General features: G+C 42.6%; 1 protein-coding gene across 6 annotated transcripts in view; it reads left to right on the forward strand.

The window, feature by feature from the left end:
* Positions 1-19,954, forward strand: part of LOC119559595 (G protein-coupled receptor kinase 1) — a 468,201-nt gene that overhangs the window by 188,011 nt on the left and 260,236 nt on the right. The gene's annotated exons all lie outside the window — the stretch shown is intronic.

The raw sequence follows: 19,954 nt of genomic DNA on the forward strand, positions 1-19,954 counted from the left end.
ATGGATGACATAATCATATTTTCAAAAACAATTGAGCAACATTATAAACCCCTAATTGTCATTATTAAAATTTTGCTGATCGCAAACATGAAAATTTCGATTGAAAAATCAAAGTTCTTTAAATTAGAAACAAACTTTCTCGGTTACGTTGTTTCTCACAATGTGATCAAAACCGATCCCGAAAAAATTTCAACAATTGAAAAATATCCGATCCCTAAAAATATTCGAGAGCTTAGAAGCTTCCTAGGCCTTACAGGATATTACAGAAAATTTGTGCAAAATTACGCAAAGATAGCTAAACCTTTAACAAAATATTTAGAAGGCCAAAACGGCAAAGTATCTAAAAAAGCATCACGTAAAACTTTAATACAGTTTGATGATTCAGCTGTAAGAGCTTTTAACGAGCTCAAAGAAAATTTAATTGCACAAGTAGAACTAGTACAACCGGACTATACAAAAAAATTTACCCTAACAACTGACGCGTCTGACTTAGCAATTGGTGCGGTTCTTTCTCAGGAAGGAAAACCAATCACATTTATTTCAAAAACTCTAACCAAAACTGAACAATTATACGCGACAAATAAAAAGGAACTTTTAGCCATAGTATGGGCTTTTAAAAACCTTCGTAATTACTTATATGGGGTTAACAACATCGAGATCTATACCGATCACCAACCTCTTTCATTTTCCATTTCTCAAAAAAATCCAAATATCGAAATGAAAAGATGGTATTCTTTTATTGAAAGCTATTCACCCAAAATAATTTATAAGCCAGGAGCAACAAACGTTGTTGCGGACGCTTTATCAAGGATACAAATTAATAACTTAACGGAAAGTAATGAATCGGTCTCAGATCAAAATACTCAGCATTCAGCAGAGAGTAGTTTTGAGAATGTTATACAAGAAACCCGAAAGCCCTTAAACCAGTTTAAGCAACAATTGCTAATAGCAACGGGGAGGTATACAATACATGAGTCGATTAATGTATTCGGAAATACTTGACATATAATAGAGTATGACACTCCAGAAAATTTAGTATCAATCTTAAAAGAATATATATTCCACCCAATATAACAATAGGAGTTCACTGTACTCTAGAAGATTTTTATAGAATTCAAAAACCACTTAAAGACAATTTTATAAATACATTTTTATACACTAAGACATTTGTCCAGGATGTCGAAGACGCTGAAGACAGATCCGTGATTATCACAGAAACTCATTGTAGAGCTCATAGAGGGCTCGATGAAAATTATAAGCAAATAACTAGACTCTATTATTGGCCTAATTTATACAAAAAGCTTAAGGAATTTATAAAGAATTGCACAATCTGCAATCAAAACAAATACAACAGACACCCAGTACAGATTCCTATCGGTCAAGCGCCTATTCCAGAAAGAGAAGGTGAAAATTTGCATCTTGACATATATTACGCCCAAAATCTTATATTCATTACTTGTATAGATTCCTATTCGAAATATTTGGTCGTAAAAGAAATGCCTAACAAACTAAATATAGAAAATAAAGTTTCAGAAATTTTACAACAATTTCCATTAGCCAAATCTTTGATGATAGATAACGAACCAAGTTTCTCTTCATCCCAATTTAAATCCTTTGCTCAAAGAAATGGGATATCTCTATTCTTTGCAGATCCTCGACATACTACGTCCAACGGACAAATAGAAAGAGCACACTCTACTTTAACAGAAATTGTAATGAATCGGTCTCAGATCAAAATACTCAGCATTCAGCAGAGAGTAGTTTTGAGAATGTTATACAAGAAAGCAACAATTGCTAATAGCAACGGGGAGGTATACAATACATGAGTCGATTAATGTATTCGGAAATATTAGACATATAATAGAGTATGACACTCCAGAAAATTGTATATCAATCGTAAGGGGATATATTCCACCCAATATAACAATAGGAGTTCACTGTACTCTAGATTTTTACAGAATTCAAAAACCACTTAAGGACAATTTTATAAATACATTTTTATACACTAAGACATTTGTCCAGGATGTCGAAAACGCTGAAGACAGATCTCTCATTATCACAGAAACTCATTGTAGAGCTTAAAATCGTACATTCATTACCTGTATAGATTCGTATTCGAAATACTTAGTGGTAAAAGAAATCCCTAATAAACTAAATATAGAAAATAAAGTTTCAGAAATTTTGCAACAATTTCCATTAGCCAAATCTTTGATGATAGGTAAAGAACCAAGTTTTTCTTCATCCCAATTTAAATCTTTTGCACAAAGAATTTGGGATATCTCTATTCTTTGCAGATCCTCGACATAGTACGTCTAACAGACAAATAGAAAGGGCACTTTCTACCTTAACAGAAATTGTTCGCTGCATTAAAGATGAGCATAATTTAATTGGTTATTTCGAAATTATAATTAGAGCAGCACAAAAATACAATTTAACAATTGACTCAATAACATACCATTGACCTTTTGATATATTATATAATAAAATCAAACACGATGAAACTCTAACCCTAAATTATTGCAACAAGCTCGAGAGAAAACGTTGCGTTTTCACAAAAAAGATAGACAAAATAAGAATAACGTAGGAGAGGTAATTTACGAAAAGAAACACGGGGAAAGAAACAAGCTTAATTTTAGATATAAAAAACAAGTAGTTAAGGAAAATCTCCATAATAAAGCTATTATAAATAACAGAAACCGTACGATTCATTAAGATAATATTAAATAATATTATTTCAAATTACAGTAATGTACCAAATCCGAAATTATGGATTACACGAACCATGATTTCCTTCTTTACAAGGATATCAAAGATGTTCTTATTTATGAATCATACGCAGATTTATTTCATATTACTAATATAAGTTTTTATAGAGATATAATTAATCTTAAACCAGAATTTCTAAAGAATCACGACAGCAAGAATTTTATTTGGGAAATATCTCATGATTTAAAAATTGTAAAAATACTTATCTCTCAAATAATACCCAGTAGATCGAAAAGAGGCATTAATGAAATAGGCACTATTTGGAAATGGATAGCGGGAGCACCAGATCATGTGATGATTTCATAACAGTCCAAAATAAAATCGATGATTTAATACAAAATAATAACGATCAATTCGTTATTAACTCTAAAACATTTAAAGAGATAAAATCTTTATCTGAAGAATTCAAAACAGCCTTTAAATATCAAGAAACTCCACTTAGAAAATATCGTCTGCGCTTGCTTACTTACGATCTTATGAATTTAATGGACACAATTACACTCGCCAAAATTGATGTATTTAATACTAAAATTCTAAACATTAATGATATACAAGAAATTTATAAGCACGAAGATAGACCTGTAATTATAACAGACCTTTTAAATATATCTGAATTTAAAATCGCTTTGCATCAAGATCTTATTACAATTTACATCAAATACCCTATTATTACTGATCGTTGTGACGTTTACAATTCAAAATCCATTTCACATAATGATGAAAAATTATTAATTGATAATGACGTCGCAAAATGTAGAAATAAGTACTATGTAATGTCTAATTTTAAGACAGAAATATTTCATAATTATTGCACACTTAACCCAGAAGGTACTTGTTTCACCAGATTACTAAATGGAAAAAAATCCATTTGTAACAAAATCCGAGAAAAAAATAAAAATTTAGATGTAATCCAAGATGGAGCCATTTTTGTAAATGGAGAAAATACAGTTAATGACACCCATTTAAATGGGTCATATTTAATAACTTTTAATGGCACCTCTATAATTAAAATTATTTCCTACACCAATGTAGAGAATAAGATATTGGAATTCATCACAGCTCGAAAATATACAGATTTTTTATTATCCGAATATATTATATCTAATGATTCGGAACTCTCATTTGATAATATTAACATACTAAGTCCATTTATTCAAATTAAACAAACTAAAATACCAGTTACGTTAATTTTAATCATATTCAAATTTATATATTTAATTATTATGGTTATAATCAAATTCAGAAAAGTTTTAATATTCAAACCATGGCAAATTCATATAGGAATTGAACCAGAAAGCAATATTTCCGATAATGATATAAATAGTATCCCCGACAATGAAAATACCCTAGAAGAAAATATCATTGTCGAATTAACCAATCAAATACAATCAATATACGCATCAGTTCCAATGAATCGGGACGATTCAATTTAGAATGGGGGGAGTTATATGACACATTATTTAGGGCTCCCAGTTTATAAACCACTTTGAGCCGAGGGCTAATTTCCAAATAACTCTGACTGACTCGAGATAAATCCGTAGTCAACTTTTTCTGTAATTTTACGCAGTCCGCATCAAACGGATGCTGTAAACATCCAAGCCGATATTGTAAACATCGGAGTCCCAAGCGAGCGGACTCAGTCCGCTAACGTAAACAAAAGATGCCCAAAGCGAGTCCGCTAGCATGAACAAAAAGATCCCCAAAGCGATCCCTAAAAGACCGCTAATGTAAACACCAATTTCCGGCCAAGTCTGGACTTCAAATTTAATTGGAAAATTGCATCATCCTATTTTCCGACTTTCTTGAGTCATTCTTTTTATCAATTTTTGGAGATAAACCTCTTAAGCATAGGTTTGATCATTGATCATTGAACTAGAGAGCAGGCAGTCCGTTTTTGAGATCCGAATCGAGCAGTAGAACAAATCGAGAAAAAGTAAAAGAGCAGTGAATAAAATAAGTTCGACCTGTTAAAAAATTGTAATAGCGAATAAGTGATTAAAAAATTAAAATAGTTTTTTGTAATTAAATTGCAGCCCAAGTTTATTGCAGCAAGGGGCCACGCCCATAAACCAAAACTGCGGCGTTTTTTAATGCTGATTTGGTTCTGTTACAACATTTTTTTAATGAAATGTACACCTATCGAATGACCTAAAAAATGTTTGACACGCCCACAAGTTGCCAATTATTGAAGATTTTGAAATGGTAAATTTGATCAATACCTATCTAGCGTTATTCTTTGTTTTAATTTGGTTTTTCGCTTCTCATTCTTTTCGTGTACTTATGTTCTGTTTCTTCGGCTCTCAAGATCGAGGCAACAGTTTCTGTCGTCAGCGTTAGTGGCGTGTGGTGGTAGGTGGCCGCATCAAAAAGGAATACCAGAAAGTTCTTAAAAAGTGTGTGTATTGGAGTGGGAAAGGGAGAATATATAAGAGAACGAGCAAGCAAGAGCAAAAGGGACGCTACCAGAAAGACGCATGCAGTGACAGGAAGCACTCGTATTTGAAAAGTCAAACTGTGGAGATCAGCAGCCTGAAATGGAGGACAATTCTAATGAGTCCGCGACATCATGATCACTTGGGGAGTCGATATAGCCATGTTCGTCTGTTTGTCTGTTTTAATACCGTTTGCGCGCTCAGCTTAAAAGCTAGCGATCTGAAACGTTCACAGTCGTCCAAGCTTAAAAACTAAAAGGACTTCTCTATCCTATAGCTCCCATAGAAACAATTCATTATAACCTGCAAAAATTCTAAATAATTCGCTTAGTGTAAAAGCTATTAACATGATGCTTTCCAAATCTTATTTTTATTATTGCCGGTCTTGGCCAGGGGGAACTATTCTTTCAGATATTACCTCATCGTTGTACGCTGCCTCACTGTGGATGAGTTCGCTCCAGGTTCAGTGCTTTCGTCCTTCCACCCTTTTGATTTTATATTTAACGATTTTAATTTAAAATAAAACAGTAGCCGTTTCTAAACGTTGCAATGGTTTTATTGTTGAAAAAAATTTGTGTCGCTTCCATTCGGGGGTACAAATTGAAGTAAGTTTAAAACCACTCCTCGAGCGGCCGATTAGGCAAATTTTTGTCCGCAAATCCACGACCGCAGCATATTCATAGCAGAGCCGCAGAGGAAATACCAAAACCGACGGCAGCGGTTATATTCGGTCGGACGGTTATATCCTCTAGGTACATTAGGAATATTCAGAGCGAAATTGCAAACTTAGAAACTTTCAAAACTTTATTTTTTATGCATACCTTGATCAGCGATAAAAGCGCTTGCCGATCGGACATCTATATACTATAGCTCCCATAGGAAAATGCAGAAAAAAAATGCATAATAAAGCTATTTGCATTCTCCTCCCTACTTTGGGTATCCGGCCCATTCTAGCAATTTTGGTAAAGACTGGGAGGGTATTAAAACTTCAGCTTGCCGAAGATAGATTTCGTTCTCGTTACTTATAGTTACCCATAACATTGTTGTGTGTGTATTACGTAGGTTGCTATATATATATCTGGTCTAATAATATATAATATAATATATATTTATCATCAAAATTGGTTTTATTGTTATTCAAAGTATTCTCCAGCAAGATTTATACACTTTCGCATGCGGTCAAACCAATTGTCGAAACACTTTTTGTATCCCGATCGGGACACCTTCAAAACATCGTTTTCGTACGATTCAACAGCATCTTTTGGCGACGAAAGTCGTTAACTATCAATTTTTCTCTTGATGTGTGATCTGATGTGCGGTAATAAAAAGAAGTCATTGGGTGCCAAGTCAGGGCTGTACGGCGGATGACCCATCAATTCGATGTTTTGGTGCAAAATGATCCGTCTTCTCTTGTTCTTTTTTTGAATTTCACCGAGGACTTCAGGCAAACAAATTGTGGCTTAACACTAAGAATAAAGCGTCCTACGTTGCTCAACCGGAACAGTCGCCACATGACCAGTTTTACCGAAGAAGCAGGCCATTTGCTTCGAAGTGCTTCTTCTTCCAGAAAAACTTTCGTTGGATTTGGCTGTTTTCGGGCTTAAAAGCATACAAGGTGAGTTCCAAAGTAAACAGGACTTTTTGAATCTAGCGCCCTCTAGTGGCGCCATCTATATATATATTTATTTATTTGGGGGCTCTTACCCAATTTATAAACAACTTTGAGCCGAGAGCTAATTTCTAAATAACTCTGACAGACCCGAGATAAATCCGTGATCAGCTATTTTTGTTAACCAGGCCTCCGAATCATTCCCACCCAGATCAATTTCACGCAGCCCAAATCAGTCGGATGCCGTAAACATTCAAACCGATATTGTAAACATCGGAGTCCCAAGCGAGCCCTGAGTCCGCTAACGTAAACAAAAGATCCCCAAAGCGAGCCCCGAGTCCGCTAACGTAAACAAAAAGATCCCCAAAGCGGTCCCTAAACTCCGCTAATGTAAACACCAATTTTCGGCCAAGATTGGACTTCAAATTTTATTGGCAAATTGCATCATCCTCTTTTCCGACTCTCTTGAGTCATTCTCTTTATCAATTTTTGGGGATAAATTCTCTTAAGCCGAGGTTTGATTATTGATCATTGAACTAGAGAGCAGGCAGTCTGTTTTAGAGATCCGAGTCGAGCAGTGGAACAAATCGAGAAAAAGTAAAAGAGCAGTGAATAAAATAAGTTCGACCTATTGAAAAATTGTAATAGTAAATAAGTGATTATAAAAACTAAAAACAAACTTTTTTAATTAGTTCACAAGTGAGAAACTTAATTTGTACATACATACCTACATCGACACTTTCTCCAGCGCACAGTGAGTCAAGGGCTCACAATAATTTTTCCTTTCAAAGAAACAAAATTAAAGTCCGTTATTCTTTACAAAAATCCGAACATCCGAAATAATTAATATTTGTTATTGCCTATCCGACAGTGAGACCATATGTTTTACGGACTTCGATTGGTTTCTAAGTTGCAATTAGATTCTATCCCGATTCCGTTCTCTTACTTCTGAATTAAAATTCTTAATTATTTTCCGTCATGGCATCATCAGCAAAATCCGCTTCAGCCCAATTTATGGCCACAGCCGAATGTCTTACCCCAACGTTATCCGCCTGTAAAATCCGTCGCGATCATTTCAATTTCTTGTGGCAAACGGTAAGGCAGCATATTACATATGCTCCGATTTCGTTGTGTCTGCAGGCGAGAGCGCCGCGGACACCAAATCCGTATTATAATACATGTATTATCAAACGTACTCCACCCAAATACCTCAAGCTCCAGTAACTCCGTCCCAAAATTCCACGTCTTACAGCTGTCGGTTCCCTCCTATCGCTATAGCTGTCGGCTCCCTCCTATAGCCACAGGTTATCTTCGCTGGCCAACTATCCGGGACCTATTCATGGCGATATATATAGACAGTCCGAGTCTAGGTTAGGTAGGTGTGGTTGGAGATTAGATACTAGTCCCCACACTTAGGCCACACTGGGCCCCTTGTGATACCGCCTGATCTCTGTACAAATCCTTTTCCCTAGCTCATGGGTTATTTGTGAAGTAGTTTGTTCTTCTTAGGAAACATAAAGCGCTTTAGGTTATGCGCTGGGCAGAAGCATAGAAGTTGTGGTTACTGAGCCCCAGCCTGTGCGCATGAGTCCCTATAAGGCAGTGGCCCGTGACGGCATTTAGGAGAGTGGAGATATCTTCCCTACTAAATTGTAGGAGAGTTTTGGTTCTTTTCAAGTTGTAATTGGGCCACGTGAGTCTAGAATTGTGGCATTTTGAGATTGTGTTCCATCGGTTGTTGGAGAGGGTCTACAGTCTCTGCCTGAGGTGGAGCTTGTAGGTAGCCATGGGCATACCCACAATGTCCTTATCGCGAAGGATGTCGGCGGTTATCCCTTGTCTTGCTAGCTCGTCTGCTATGCAGTTGCCCTCAATATTTCGGAGTCCAGGCACCCAGATGAGGTTGATTCTCAGATGAGTGGCCATCTCGTTAAGAGATGTGCTGCATTCAGAGATTGTTTTTGAGTTCGTTGTGTTGGAGTCGAGTGCCCTGAGGGCTGCTTGACTATCCGAGAAGATGAAAATGTCTAATGTGATGTACTGATAGGTCCAGGTTGGTCATGGCTTCCTGAATTGCCATGACTTCCGCTTGGAAAACACTACAGTGGTCTGGCAGGCGGAATGCGACTTTTATGTCTAGTTCGGGAGAGAAGACTCCCCCACCTGTTTGGGAGTAAAGCTTGGAGCCGTTTGTGTATATATTGACGGCGTCGAATTCGTGTGGGAGGTTGTCGCAGTCTGTACGGGTGGGTATGAAGATCTTGTATCTTCTTTCAAAATTGACTATGGGTGGAACGTAGTCTGTACTATGTGGTATGGATATATGGTTTCTTGGGATACTGGAGTTACCCGTAGAGCCTGTTGTCCATGCCGCTGCTTCGCGGAGCCTCTTTTTGACAAGTAGGTCCAGGGGTTGGAGGTCGAGAATTGTGTTTAGTGCTTCAGCGGCGGTGGTGCGGAGCGCCCCACTGATGCGCTTCTTTGGTTCTTGTGAATGATTCGGAGGTTGCAATTCTTTTCTAGGGAAGGCCACCATTCGATATTTCCGTAGATTAGAATGGGCCTGACTATTGCAGTGTATAGCTAGTGAACTATCATGGGGGAGAAGCCCCACTTCCTCCCTATGGCTTTCTTATTAGCGAAGAGGGCTATGGCCGCTTTGAGTGTGCGATATAGGATGTTGTCTGTCCAGAGGAGCTTCTTGTTAAGGATGGCACCTAAGTATTTCTTATTGCGGAAACCTCTCTCTATACTAGATACTAGAGAGTGGAGGGCGGTATCTGTTGATCTACCCTTACGGTACGCGTGCTGTGCGTCAGAGAGTAGGCTTTGGTTGATGGTTAGCTTGATATGGATGTCAATTAGTCTTTCCAGGGTGTTCAACAAGAAGGAAGAGAGACTAATCGGGCGGAAGTCCTTTGGGTTGGTGTGGGAGGGTTTGCCGGCGTTCGGTATAAAAATTACCTTAACGTCCAGCCACCTTGTTGGAATATGGTTTAGAGCAAGGCAGCCGTGGAAGATGGCTGTCAGCCAGGGTAGGGAAATATCTAGTGTCCGTTGTAGCTGGGCCGGGAAGAACCCATCCGGGCCGGGGGATTTGAAGGGCGTAAAAGAGATAACAGCCCACTTAATGCGGCCAGGGTTCGAGATGTTGTCTATACTCTGGTTGTCAAAGTTCTCCTCTAGTAGAGGTCCTCCACTACTTGAGTGTTTTTAGGGAAGTGGGTGTCTAACAGTAGTTCAAAGGTTTCCTGACTGTTTTCCGTCCAGCTGTCAGCATTGGTTTTTAGATATCTAATGGTTGCTGGAGATTTTGCTAAAATTCTTCTGAGTCTGGATGCTCCGCAGTAGATTCTATGCTACTACAGAAATTAGCCGAAGCTCTTCGTTTTGATATTCTAATTTCCTTTTTGTATAGGCTTAGTTTTGTATGGTATAAATTCCAGGAAGATTCGCTATTGTTGTATTTAGCTCTATTAAAGTAAGTTCAACACACTCTTTTAAGGTTCACCAGGGTTGTGTTCCACCATGGGGATTTGTGCTTTGCTCTGACTGTTCTGCTTGGGCAAGCCCTTTTTACGGCCTCACCGCAGATGTCAGTAAAAGTGTTAACTAAGTTATCTAGTTCTTGACCGTTGCGTACGTGCGTCGGTGGAGCGTGTAGGTTCCTGTTGAGGAGATTTTTGTAGTATCCCCAGTTGTTTAATCTTAGATAAGTAATTGTGTTTGTACTTCCCCATTGCGTGTGGTGTGAGTTAGCGACCCCACCCAGGATGAGTTCCTTAGATGAGTGTGCATGTATGAGTTGTTTTGTTGTGGTGTTTGGTAATGGCCCGTCATAGTCGTGAGCCAGATAGAATGATGCTATGCTGTGATGAGTGTGTTCGTTTAGCTCCAGTGTGTCTTTGTAAGAATGCAGATTCTGGTTTTACCCTTATCCTTGGTGTAAAATAGCTTGTGTAGGGGGGTTGATAGGCCACAGATGTTGTTGCCAACAATCCATGGCTCTTGAATGAGGACTACGTCTATGTCTCTGTTGCCAGACGTATGAGGATGGCAGCGGATGCGGCCTTGCTGTGGTTCAGGTTAATCTGCAGGAACTGCACCATCTTTAGGACCGTGGTCGGGCTGGATACCCTCCGCATTCCTCCGCTATGTCTTGGAGAACAGTGCGCCCTGGTCGGGTCGTGTCTTGTTAACTTTGGTTTTCATAGCTTTTGTCACAAACCAAACAGCAGAACTTTCTTTTAGGCCACTAACTTTTGCTTTAACACGTTCCCAGTCTCTTTCAGTTAATATATCATCGGCCTGATGTCGATTTTTCAAGTCTGCGAATTGTGAATATGCAATATCGTGTTCTCGACACGCTGCATCTAGCGGATTAATCCCTTTGACTCCGCGTTTCAAACGCTCTGCAAGTTTTGTGTCTGGTCCACAAAATTAATATCATGGTAAATTAAGTTCAATGGGTAGTTTGTTAATTAAGTTGTTGACGAATCCACTGCCAGTTCATAGCCCATTGTTACCAAATTCGATATGCGCTCTAATTGTGGGACCATCTAATTGTGGAAAGACAAACGTAATGATTAAGTTATGCGCTGGGCAGAAGCATAGGAGGTGTTCGATGCTCTCCTCTTTGTCAATCTGTTTGCAGCTGCGGCAGAAGTTGTGGTTACTGAGTACCAGCCTGTGCGCATGATTCCTTATAAGAAAGTGGCCCGCGAGGGCATTTAGGAGAATGAAGATGTCCTCCCTGCTACATATTAGGAGAGTTTTTGTTCTTTTCGAGTTGGAGTTTGGCGAGATTGAGTTCCAACGGTTGTTGAAAAGTTTGTACAGTCTCTGCCTGAGATGGAGCTTGCAGGTAGCCATGGGCATACCCACCGTGTCCTTATCGCAAAGAATGTCGGCGGTTGTCCCTTGTCTTGCTAGCTCGTCTACTATGCAGTTGCCCTCAATATTTTGGTGTCCAGGCACCCAGATAAGGTTTATTCATAGATGAGTGGCCATCTCTCAGAGATCGATTTTGAACTTGTTGTAGGTGTCGAGGGCCCTGAGGGCTGCTTCACTATCCGAAAAGACGAAAATGTCTATGTCGTGATGTTCTGATGTATCCCGGAGGCTCATGGCTTTCTGAATTGCCATAACTTCCGCTTGGAAAACACTACAGTGGTCTGGTAGGCGGAATGAGACTTTTATGTCTAGTTCGGGAGAGAAAACTCCCCCACCTGCTTGGGAGTTAAGCTTGGAGTCGTCTGTGAATATGTTGACGGCGTTTTCGAATTGGTGTGGGAGGTTTTCTTTTATTAAATAAAGCTTAAATATATACAGGAATAAAAGTTGTAGAAGAAGAGAAGAGATAGAAGTGTTCCGTTCCCGCGGGACTGCCGCAAAGCTATACTTCGCGGGACGGATGGCGGTCAGGATGCCGGTCGTCCTTATGACTCGTTGCGTAGACTCAGTTCTCGACGCCTTAGATCCTTCAGGATGCCAGCGGCCATGTTGGCTATCGCGTCCCACTTGCTTTGGTTTTCCAGCATGCAGCTGATCACGTTGTCCGCTGTCAGGTTACAATCGGTTGTCGTTTCAGCTTCGACTCGGTTCGTAGCGTATAGGGGGCAGATGAATAACGCGTGCTCCGCGTCTTCGATGCTTCCTGTGCCGCAAAGGTCGCAGTAGAGTTTGGCTCGTGCTTAAACCTATGCAGGTATTCTTTAAAGCATCCGTGCCCGGAGATCATCTGCGTGAGGTAGAAGTCCACCTGTCCGTGTCGTCTCTGCAGCCAGGGGGTTAGACTGGGAATTAGCCTGTGCGTCCACCGCCCTGTGGTAACACTCTTCCACCTTCTCTGCCATGCCTCGATCGTGTTACTGCGCTGGGTCCTGCTTCCTGTGCTCCCAGTTCTTCGGTTTGCCGCCAGCAGGTCTATCGGTATAGTACCGGGTGACCGTTTGGATCGCGTCAATGGTGCTTCTTTTTCTCCGGAAGCCAAACTGGTGGTCCGATAACGCTCTAAGTTGGTCGAGTTCTTTTTCGAGGTGGGTGCAGATTATGCGCTCGAATATCTTCCCAGTTGTATTCAGCATACATAGGGGTCTGTATGAGGATGCGTCGTCGTTTAACTTGCCCGGTTTTGGGATAAGCACCAACCCTTGACGCTTCCAACCTATAGGGAAGGTTAGATGGGTGAGACACATGTTGTACATCTCCGTGAATATACCCGAGTAGTTGCCACCAATGTGTGCAGTGCAGCATTGGGAATGCCATCGGGGCCAGGGGCTTTTTCGATCTTGGTTTTCCCTAGCGCAGCCAGGACTTCGGCTTCGCTGGTAAGAACAGTATCCCCTTCCCCGGTAGCTTGCCAAGTAAGGGGCGGCTGGGTGGGGAACAGGGTGGACACTATTTGGCCAAGCTGTAAGTGGCCGGTAGGGGTCGGCTGTATGTTGAGCTTACCCATAACCATCCTGTATGCTGACCCGATTGGTTCTGCATCCGCCGCTTCGCACAGCTCCTGGAAGCATCTGGCCTTGCTAGCTTTGATCGCGTTCTTCAGCACCTTTCTCTTGGCTCTATAGGTTGTTTTCCTTAGCTCCTGGTTTCCGCGTCCTCTGCTTCTCTGACACCTGCGCCGGGCCGCTATGCAGTCTCTCCTCGCGCTGCCTATCTCGTCGTTCCACCATGGTACTGGTCTTCGCCCGTTACCACCTTTCGTGGCCTTCTCCATAGATGCATCGCACGCCTCCTTCACTCTATCGGCTATGTTCCTCGCGCATGTGTTAGCGTCTCCTGTAACGCAGACGCCTTCCATGTGTGCTAGGAGGGACACTGTGTTAAGGGTATGCGCTTTGTAGGTCGTTTGGCGGCTGCTTGGGGCGGTCAGTCTTGGGCTTGTCTGGGTTATGATCAGGGCGTGGTCGCTGTGGGTGTATATGTCTGACACCCTCCATACGCAGTTACGTGCCAGTTCAGGGCTAACGAAGGTCAGGTCGATAATTGACTCCCAACCTGACTTGCTGAGGGTTGGTCTATTACCTTTGTTAAGTAGGCATACGTTTAACGAAGCCACTGCCTCAAGGAGGATAGTTCCTCCCCGCTGCGTCGTACTAGAGCTGCCCCATGTTGTGGACCATGCGTGGAAATCACCTGCGATGAGGATAGGGGAGTCATGCTTGTCATTGTAGGGCTCGCTGAGTATTGCCACCTCAGCCTGCTGCTCGATGACGGTCCTGCGCCGCTCTGCAGTGGTTTAGGTTGAGGTGTAGGACCTTAACCATTCTGTTTATCGTGTATGGCTCTCCGGTACTCAGGGCACGCCCTGCTGAGGGTCGAGTGTTCGGTCTCTCCTCCAGATTTCCCGCTTCTTGTGCAGATTATGCATTTCGGTTTGCCCTGTGTACAAGTTTTATACTTGTGGCCATCCTTGACACATCTGAAGCAGGATTGCTGCGTGTTTTTGGCTGTTGCATGCTGTCCTCCAGCATAGCCACTTCGGCTTTGCCGCTGAAGGCGGACTGGCTGGCTCTGAGGGTTTCTGCATCTTGAGTAGCAGACTCCCATTGGCTGTCCTGCGTATGCCTTGCACACCATACTTAAGCCCCTGAAGGGTAGGCTCGGTTTTGACCAGCTTGAGCATGTCTGCGTACGATCCTTCGCTGCATTTGATTAGGATAGCGTCAGAGCGCTGATTCCTGCGCTTCTCGGTGCGGCTCACGTTGTCTTCGCTTTCCCCAATACTCGCTGCAGTCTCGTGGGGCTTCTTGGTTTTGCGTCTCACCTGCTGCCAGGGCGGGTTTCTCGGCGGGACCCTGCCTGGGTTCCCCGCGCCAGTATGCGTTCTGTGTGCGGCCTGCGTGACATGGCGGATGACCTTCTTGTTGTTGCTCTTTGTGTCCGTGAACTTCACGACCATTTCGTCGAGCATCTTGCCCAGCTCATCGGTAAGAGCTGCGGCGTTTTTCTGCACCCGCTGCTTCTTGTGGGCTCCATCGACCTCCTCTTGGTTGGTTCCCGACTTCTCTTCGGGGTGGTTTGATCATCCTCGTTACTGCCGAAGTTGAACATTGGCCCGGTCAATTTGGGAGGCGCTGACACTGGTCGGGCATCGGGAGTCTGCTCTATCCCCGTTGGCGACCGCTGCACCTTCTGTTTCATCATCTGGAACTTCTTTAGCAACTCTTCTTCTGCCCTGGCAACTGCAAGAGCGTGGGTCTCGTCACGATTTCTCCATATCCATCGCCTGCACTAGTCGGAGGTCCCTCGGTGAGCCGGGATTTCCCCCGGTTACTGCCTGATGGGAGCAATACCGCTCCGGCTCAGTCCCCAGAGTCCCGTTTGAGCTGGCGACGCTATCGCGGTGGGGTTGGAAATTGGCCGGTAACTTGGCTTTTTGCTCATCTACCCCTGTAGGCAGTGGCGAAGGTGTTTAGGTTGGATTTAAGGATTTAGGATTTTTCTGTTTTATTTTATTTTAATTTCCCGGGCAACCGACTTCGTAGAAGCTCGCCGCTGTAGAGCTCAGCGGGGAAAGCTTGCTGTTAAGCCCGCTGTTAAGCTCTTGATGTTGTTTGCTTGTGCCGGAAAAGCTTGAAGCTGTGAGCAGCACGAAATATATGTGGCGCTCTGGAGTGGAGCGTTGCTGTGAGGGTGCGGGAGAGTGAGGATCCCCCCCTTCTGTCCATCAAGCTTGGCCACCCTTTGCAAGCGTAGCAGTGTGGTTTGTTGGCTGGGTAGAACCTTCCTGTCGCGTCTGTGGTGCGTACCTGCAACCTGAGGTGTCCCGCACTAATTAAACGCACCTTTAGGTATTTAACACGGCTTAACTCGATATATTGGCGATCGATGTTCAGGTCAACTTAACTGGGTAAGTGTTAGCTCTGCCTGGTGTGGGAGGTTGTCCCAGTCTGTACGGGTGGGTATGAAGATCTTGTATCTTCTTTCGAAGTTGACTATGAGTGGAACGTAGTCTGTACTATGTGGTATGGGTATATGGTTTCTTGGGATACTGGAGTTACCCGAAGAGCCTTTTGGCCATGCCGCTGCTTCGCGGAGCCTCAGTGCTGATGCAGATGCCCAGCTTTTAGCAAGTAGGTCCACGGGTTGAAGGTCGAGGATTGTGTTCAGTGCTTCAGTGGCGGTGGTGCGGAGCGCCCCACTGATGCAGAGCTCTGCGCTTCTTTTGATCTTGTGAAGGATCCTGAGGATAGAATTCTTTTCTAGGGAAGGCCAACATACGATAATTCCGTAGAGGAGAACTATTGCAGTGTATAGCCAGTGAACTATCATGGGGGAGAAACCCCACTTCCTCCCTAAGGCTTTTTTACAAGCGAAGAGAGCTATGGCCGCTTTGCGTGTGCGATCTAGGATGTTGTCTGTCTAGTGGACCTATCTGTCAAGGATGATACCTAAGTACTTTGCTTGATTGCTAAGGGTTGGTCGCTTTTGGTGTAGTTTTGGGAGAGTTGGACTTAGTACCTTATACTTCCTTGTAAATAGAACTAGTTCGGTCTTTTCTGGGTTAACTCCCAGTCCAAAGCCAGCCGTCCATCGGGAGAGGGTGGAAAAGGCTGTCTCCATTAGATTGCAAAGAGTTTGCGGGAATTTGCCCTGCAGTAGGATAACCACGTCGTCCACCACTTTAGAGCCCGCCTCTACTAGAAATGATAGCAGTTTGTTGACCACTAAAACCCATTGAAGAGGTGAGAGTACGCCCCCTTGTGGGGTTCCTCTGCTGACATTCTTAGTCGAGTGGGCTGATCCCATAGTGGAGTAAACTACTCTGCTGGTTAGCATGGTGTGTATGAGTGCCACTATGGGCCGCTCAATACCCAGTTCAGTCAGAGCACCAGTAATCGCCGTTGGTGTGATGTTGTTAAAGGCGCCTTCTATGTCTAGAAACACTGCCAGAGAGTATTCCTTGTTGTGGGAACCTCTCTCTATTGGACACTAGAGAGTGGAGGGCGGTATCTGTTGATCTACCCTTACGGTACGCGTGCTGTGCGTCAGAGAGTAGGCTTTGGTTGATGGTTAGCCTGATATGGATGTCAATTAGTATTTCCAGGGTGTTCAACAAGAAGGAAGAGAGACTAATCGGGCGGAAGTCCTTTGGGTTGGTGTGGGAGGGTTTGCCGACTTTCGGTATAAAAATTACCTTAACGTCCAGCCACCTTGTTGGAATATGGTTTAGAGCAAGGCAGCCGCGGAAGATGACTGTCAGCCAGGGTAGGGAAATATCTAGTGTCCGTTGTAGCTGGGCCGGGAAGAACCCATTTGGGCCGGGGGATTTGAAGGGCGTAAAAGAGATAACAGCCCACTTAATGCTGCCAGGGTTCGAGATGTTGTCTATACTCTGGTCGTCAAAGTTTTCCTCTAGTAGAGGTCCTCCACTACATGAGTGTTTTTAGGGAAGTGGGTGTCTAACAGTAGTTCAAGGCATTCCTGACTGTTTTCCGTTCAGCTGTCAGCATTGGTTTTTAGATAGCCAATGGTTGCTGGAGATTTTGCTAAAATTCTTCTGAGTCTGGATGCTTCCGCAGTAGATTCTATGCTACTGCATAAATTAGCTCAAGCTCTTCGTTTTGATATTCTAATTTCCTTTTTGTATAGGCTTAGTTTTGTACGGTATAAATTCTAGGAAGATTCGCCATTGTTGTATTTAGCTCTATTAAAGTAAGTTCTACACTCTCTTTTAAGGTTCGCCAGGGTTGCGTTCTACCATGGGGGTTTGTGCTTTGCCTTGACTGTCCTGCTTGGGCAAGCCCTTTTTATGGCCTCACCGCAGATGTTAGTGAAAGTATGAACTAGGTTATCTAATTCTTGACCGTTTCGTATGTGCGTCGGTGGAACGTGTAGGTTCCTGTTGAGGAGATTTTTGTAGTAATCTTAGATTAGTAAAGTTCTCGGCGGGACGACAGTCTAGAGTTATTGTAAATTCTATGTATCGGTGGTCTGAGAATGAGTTCTCGATCCCCACCCTCCACGCTTCTAGCTGGTTAAGTAGGGGATCAGATATTAGTGTAATGTCTAGTACTTCCCTCCTATTTCTAGTGATGAAAGTTGGGTCATTACCTTTGTTGCAGATGAATAGATTTGATTGAAGGGGATAGTCGTAGAGTATCTCACCCCTTTCGTTTGTGTTTGTACTTCCCCATTGCGTGTGGTGTGAGTTAGCGTCCCCACCCAGGATGAGTTCCTTAGATAAGTGTTCATGAATGAGTTGTTTTGTTGTGGTGTTTGGTAATGGCCCGTCATAGTCGTGAGCCAGATAGAATGATGCTATGATGTGATGAGTATGTTCGTTTAGCTCCAGTCTGACCGTAGTGAGGTCGCCTTCGCTAAACTGTGGAATAAGAAAGGCGTTAAAGTGTGTCTTTGTAAGAATGCAGGTTCTGGTTTTACCCTTACCCTTGGCGTAAAATAGCTTGTATAGGGGGGTTGATAGGCCACAGATGTTGTTAACAACAATCCATGGCTCTTGAATGAGGACTACGTCTATGTCTCTGTTGCCAGACGTATGAGGATGGCAGCGGATGTTGCCTTGCTGTGGTTCAGGTTAATCTGCAGGAACTGCACCATCTTTATGACCGTGGTCGGGCTGGGTACCCTCCGCATTCCTCCGCTATGTCTTGGAGAGCAGTGCGCCCTGGTCGGGTCGTGTCTTGTTAACTTTGGTTTTCATAGCGTTTGTCACAAACCAAGCAGCAGAACTTTCTTTTAAGCCACTAACTTTTGCTTTAACACGTTCCCAGTCTCATTCAGTTAATATATCATCGGCCTGATGTCGATTTTTCAAGTCTGTGAATTGTGAATATGCAATATCGTGTTCTCGACACGCTGCATCTAGCGGATTAATCCCTTTGAATCCGCGTTTCAAACGCTCTGCAAGTTTTGTGCCTGGTCCACAAAATTAATATCATGGTAAATTAAGTTCAATGGGTAGTTTGTTAATTAAGTTGTTGACGAATCCACTGCCAGTTCATAGCCCATTGCACTATAGGCTGGCTGAACACTTTTTGTGGTCAAAATGAATAACTTCAAGCAAAACCAAATATTTGAGTTCGGTTTTTATATTTGGGCTTATAATTAGGAAATTAACAGTAAAAAGGCGTGGCACTGCCCCTTTTAAAAAAAAAATTCCTTGTTATATCATAAAAAATAATATAAAAATAGATAAGAATAAGTAAATTCTAAAAACAAAACTTAATATAAATGTGATTATTTTTGATTTGGATTTATATTGATATAATGAACATATATTTAGAAAAGGGTGTGGCTCCGCCTATTTTTATACCCGTTACTCGTAGAGTAAAAGGGTATACTAGATTCGTCGGAAAGTATGTAACAGGCAGAAGGAAGCGTTTCCGACCCCATAAAGTACATATATTCTTGATCAGGATCACTAGCCGAGCCGATCTAGCCATGTCCGTCTGTCCGTCTGTCCGTCTGTCCGTCTGTCCGTCTGACCGTCTGTCCGTCTGTCCGTCTGTCCGTCTGTCCGTATGAACGCTGAGATCTCGGAAACTATAAGAGTTACACTACTGGGATTAGGCATGCAGATTCCTGAGGTTCCTGCGCAGCGCAAGTTTGTTTCAGAAGAGTGCCACGCCCACTCTAACGCCCACAAACCGCCCAAAACTGTGGCTCCTACAGTTTTGATGCTAGAACAAAAATTTTAACTGAAATGTATTGTCCTCATCAATACCTACCGATTGCCCTAAAAAAAGTTTGCCACGCCCACTTTATCGCCCACAAACCGCCCACAAACTTCAAAAAATCGTAAATATGAACGCGGATATCTCGGAAAATATCGAAGATAGAGAAACGGGATTTCAGATTTAGATTCCGTAGGCTTGAGCGCAGCGCATGTTTGCTACGCGAATATGCCACGCCCACTCTAACGCTCACAAACCGCCCAAATCTGTGGCGCCCACAATTTTCATGCTAGATAAAAAATTTTAACTGAAATGTATTGGCCTCGTCAATACCTACCGATTGATTTAAAAAAACTTTGCCACGCCCACTCTAACGCCCACAAACCGCCCAAGCATGTGGCGCCCACAATTTTCGTGCTATATAAAAAATTTTAACTGAAATGTATTCGTCTCGTCAATACCTATATATTGATTTAAAAAGAACTTTGCCACGCCCACTC

Source organism: Drosophila subpulchrella, unplaced genomic scaffold (genome assembly GCF_014743375.2).
Source record: "Drosophila subpulchrella strain 33 F10 #4 breed RU33 unplaced genomic scaffold, RU_Dsub_v1.1 Primary Assembly Seq25, whole genome shotgun sequence".
Taxonomy (NCBI): Eukaryota; Metazoa; Arthropoda; class Insecta; order Diptera; family Drosophilidae; genus Drosophila; species Drosophila subpulchrella.